The sequence below is a fragment of the Triticum aestivum genome, chromosome 4D (assembly GCF_018294505.1).
Source record: "Triticum aestivum cultivar Chinese Spring chromosome 4D, IWGSC CS RefSeq v2.1, whole genome shotgun sequence".
NCBI lineage: Eukaryota > Viridiplantae > Streptophyta > Magnoliopsida > Poales > Poaceae > Triticum > Triticum aestivum.
Genome location: NC_057805.1, coordinates 353581304 through 353586710, shown reverse-complemented (window position 1 = coordinate 353586710; position 5407 = coordinate 353581304).

Sequence of the window (5407 nt, the reverse complement as noted above, 5' to 3'; positions counted from 1 at the left end):
AATATGTGGGTTCCAAGGTGGTATCCCCTGTGGATTTCCCACTTTTGGGCGGGTCTAATGGCTACGAAGAAATATTTCTTCTGCTATGGATCCTTCTCGATTAAGGATGGCTCGGAAATTAGATTCTCGGAGGACAAGTGGCTAGGGAATGCCACACTCCGGGAACAATATCCGGCTCTATACAAAATTGTGCACCACAAGGGTGATACTATCTCCATAGTGATGGAATCATTTCTGCCGAATGTGACATTCAGAAGAGATTTTATTGGACCCAGACTACAATCGTGGAACATTCTGCTTCAGCGATTGTCCACGGTGCAATTGTCACATGGATCTGATGTATTCCGATGGAACCTCCATGGGAATGGACAATTCTCAGCGGAGTCTATGTATAGAGCATTAATCCAGTCTGATGTGCCAGCTGATAATAACAAGAAGATCTGGAAGATGAAGATACCTCTTAAGAATAAAATCTTTGCATGGTATCTTCGTCGTGGAGTCATTCTTACTAAAGATAACCTTATTAAGAGGAATTGGCATGGAAGTCCACAATGTGTCTTTTGTCACCATGAGGAGACAATAAAACATTTATTCTTCCAATGCAAATTAGCTCGTTCTATATGGTCAGTCATCCAAATAGCTTTTTGTCTTGTATCCTCCTTCTAGTGTTGCTAATGTATTTGGCAACTGGTCACACGGGATTGATCACAAGTTTAGAACTCTTCTCAGGGTGGGAGCGCTTGCCATTATTTGGTCGCTTTGGCTATGTAGAAATGATAAGGTTTTAACGATAAAAGTACTTCTCTGTTGCAGGTTATCTACAGATATACCGGGACTCTTGGTTTATGGTCCTCTCTACAACAAACGGAGAATCGAGATCTTTTTATAGAGGTGTGTACATGATTGGAGGATACGGCGAGGAATAATTTTACCCAACATGGGTGGCAGTATGATCTTAGGATTGGCCCCCCTCCGCTTTAGGCGTTATACAGACTTTAAATGTTTCTTTGTATTTCGCCTTTTTTATTTTTCGTTTGTGTGATAGGATCTTATTTGGCTGTGTGCATCTTAGTTATGCAAAGGCCAGGTGTAATGCTTAAATATTTTAAGTAATAAAAGCGCCACTTTTCGGGAAAAATGACCACAACCCCTCGAGTTGGCGCTATTGTGAGTCGACTATTGGAGACTTGCAACTATTGTAAAGTAAAACGAGAGAGGCAAGAGACAGAAGTAAAAGTGAATAGTTGTTCTCATTGATGATGGGATTACACATATATATAGCCCCCGAAGGGGTGCGTCCGAAGGGACACGAGACAACCGCCTCGATTAAGAAAAGCAGGGATTAATTAAATCCTAACACTCCCCCTAATCCATGCTTGTTAGTGTAAGTATCATCATCTTGAAAAAGCTCCTCCAAAAACCCAGTGGGAAAAGTATGAGGAGATAGGTGTTTGATATGTTGCTAAAACTCCTTCAAACCCAGTGGGAAAAATAAGGAGAAAATGGTACAACATATAATGGTCATTGTCTCTTTTAACTCAATACGAGAAAACTCATAGAGTTTAGAGGACAATAAATATGTCATATATACTTTCCCAAAAAACCCAGTGGGGAAAACAGAAAGTATGACATATGATCTCATGTTGATATTACCTCATTAAAAACCTTTATGAGAACCCGTAAAGTAAACTCATGAAGGAAAAAAGAGTATAATATGATGCATTGAACAGGAACAATTCAGGAAGATACTCCCCCTGATTCTTGCAAAATTCGAAGCCGTCACATACCAATACATAGAAGTTGGTAGAGACCCACTGAACAAATCAGTCGCATGATTTGACTTGCAAGATATGCAATATAGTGATATTGCTTATTATGTAACTTGTTTGCATCCGGGCAACACAAGAAACATTATCGTTGAGATAATGGTTGGTGAATGTAGCCATGAGGTCTATTTCAAAGTCTCTTCATGAGATGGCTACCACACCTAGTACGTATACTAAACTTGTCTACGATCTGACATAGTGGGGATCTGATCGATGTATCCAATGATATTGGTGTTCAGATTTCTCCAAAACTGAAAAACTAGGACAAGATGTTTCATGCCTTGGAGATATCGAAAGATATTCCTAAGTACCAACCAATTGTGTTTGGTCGATCCAATGGCATATGGAACGTTGAGTCCCAATATCTCATTTCCATCATCTCTTGGTCTAAATAGATCTTTCTCTACGTCTAGAGAATGAACTACCATGAGAGTTATGGATGGATAATATTTGTCCACAATGAATTTCTCTAATATATTTTGGATATAGACAACATAGTATACCATAATGTATGGATGAAGGTGATCAAGTTGTAGCAACGAGCGATGTTTTGGTTTACCCAAATCCTTCATTTAAACTCCATCATTAGATGATTACATGTGTCATCATTGCAGACATACAAACATGGATAATCATCTTTGTAGGAGAAATCCTTTTGTATAAAGACTCACTACGTCGGTTGTACCATATGTACCGACCACAATAAGTCGTATGGTGACTTACTAGTTTTACACAATGTATGTTGCATTTTGTATTTCGATTCAGAATTGAGATTCCATCGGAAAACAATCACATGTGTCTGAATCTAGTGATCCACATGGATATGTAATCACTACATCTATCAGCTGCAGAGATAGACGATTTTGTACTGCCAATGATATAAGTTGTCGGAAAGAGATTCCACCTCTGGAGAATAGTTGGGTATCTGCGTGAACCCTTGTGCTACAATACTTGCTCCATGTTTCACCACCTTATTGTTCTCAATCCTATTTCCAGAAGAAAACTGGTGTAGGTATTGCTTATGTATACCTTCCCATTATTGAGCAAGATTATTTCTGCCTTAATACCCTTTGCTTGAGTTCAGTCCGAGTGTTGTTCACACTTTGCCATGGCCATGGTCTTTGGATCTGAATCATTTGAAAGGTTTTTGCAATCTAGTTGAGAAATGTATGTCGACAATTTGTAGACTTCCGGTTATATGATTCTTGATGTCTACTACACAACCTTCTTCTTGTAGACGTTGTTGGGCCTCCAAGTGCAGAGGTTTGTAGGACAGTAGCAAATTTCCCTCAAGTGGATGACCTAAGGTTTATCAATCCGTGGGAGGCGTAGGATGAAGATGGTCTCTCTCAAACAACCCTGCAACCAAATAACAAAGAGTCTCTTGTGTCCCCAACACACCTAATACAATGGTAAATTGTATAGGTGCACTAATTCGGCAAAGAGATGGTGATACAAGTGCAATATGGATGGTAGATATAGGTTTTTGTAATCTGAAAATATAAAAACAGCAAGGTAACTAATGATAAAAGTGAGCACAAACGGTATTGCAATGCGTTGAAACAAGGCCTAGGGTTCATACTTTCACTAGTGCAAGTTCTCTCAACAATAATAACATAATTGGATCATATAAATATCCCTCAACATGCAACAAAGAGTCACTCCAAAGTCACTAATAGCGGAGAACAAACGGAGAGATTATGGTAGGGTACGAAACCACCTCAAAGTTATTCTTTCGGATCGATCTATTAAAGAGTTCGTACTAGAATAACACCTTAAGACACAAATCAACCAAAACCCTAATGTCACCTAGATACTCCAATGTCACCTCAAGTATCCGTGGGTATGATTATACGATATGCATCACACAATCTCAGATTCATCTATTCAAACCAACACAAAGTACTTCAAAGAGTGCCCCAAAGTTTCTACCGGAGAGTCAAGACGAAAACGTGTGCCAACCCCTATAAGTTCACGAGGTCACGGAACCCGCAAGTTGATCACCAAAACATACATCAAGTAAATCACGTGATATCCCATTGTCACCACAGATACGCACATGCAAGACATACATCAAGTGTTCTCAAATCCTTAAAGACTCAATCCGATAAGATAACTTCAAAGGGAAAACTCAATCCATTACAAGAGAGTAGAGGGGGAGGAGCATCATAAGATCCAACTATAATAGCAAAGCTCGCGATACATCAAGATCGTATCACCTCAAGAACACGAGAGAGAGAGAGAGATCAAACACATAGCTACTGGTACATACCCTCAGCCCCAAGGGTGAACTACTCCGTCCTCGTCATGGAGAGTGCCGGGATGATGAAGATAGCCACCGGTGAGGGTTCTCCCCCTCCGGCAGGGTGCCGGAACAGGGTCCCGATTGGTTTTTGGTGGCTACAGAGGCTTGCGGCGGTAGAACTCCCGATCTCTTATGTTCCCCGAAGTTTTTAGGGTATATGGATATATATATATAGAGGCAAAAGAAGTTGCTTAGGGGAGCCACGAGGGGCCCACGAGGGTGGAGGGAGCGCCCAGGGGGGTGGGCGCGCCCCCCTGCCTCGTGCCTTCCTCATTGCTTCCCTTACGTACACTCCAAGTCTTCTGGATTGCTTCCGTTCCAAAAATAACTCTCCCGAAGGTTTCATTCCGTTTGGACTCCGTTTGATATTCCTTTTCTGCGAAACACTGAAACAAGGGAAAAAACAAAAACTGGCACTGGGCTCTGGGTTAATAAGTTATTCCCAAAATTAATATAAAAGTGCATAGTAAATCCCGTTAAACATCCAAGATGGATAATATAATAGCATGAATACTTCATAAATTATAGATACGTTGGAGACGTATCAGCATCCCCAAGCTTAATTCCTGCTCGTCCTCGAGTAGGTAAATGATAAAAGAAATAATTAATGAAGTGTGAATGCTAGCAGGTGCACAAGTTTGATCAATGATAATTTCAATCACCTTTTCTAGCATCATTATATGTCATAATAGTGGCCCATAACATAAAACTTTGCATGATCAAGTAACAAACTATTCACATGTTAAAGTATAGATCATAAACTTTATTGAAAACTAACAAACCGTGTTATTAGTCATCAAACAATTACAATTCATCTTATTTTCAGGAAGAGTCTATGTCAGAGCTTTGATTCGGCAAACTTCACATACTCAACCATCATTTAGTCTTCCATGATTGCTACCACTCAAAGCATATTTTTAGAACAAATGGTATTCATCGAACACAGAGAAAGATAGGGGCTTAATGTTTTGCCTCCCAACCTTTTACCTCAAGGGTAATGTCAACAGTAATAATTCATGCTCAAATATATTTGAATGGCCATATATGCTTAGATCTTTCCATCACATGATGCTTGCCAACTAAAGAGTAGGTTGGAATCAGAAGGAATACTACTGACTCTTGCATAAAAGTAAAAGATAGGCCCTTCGCAGAGGGAAGCAGGGATTTGCAGAGGTGCCAGAGCTCGAAGCAAAAACAGAGATGAAAATAATTTTGAGAGGTATGCTTTCATTGTCAACATAACGACCAAGAGTTCCCAATATCTTCCATACTAGAT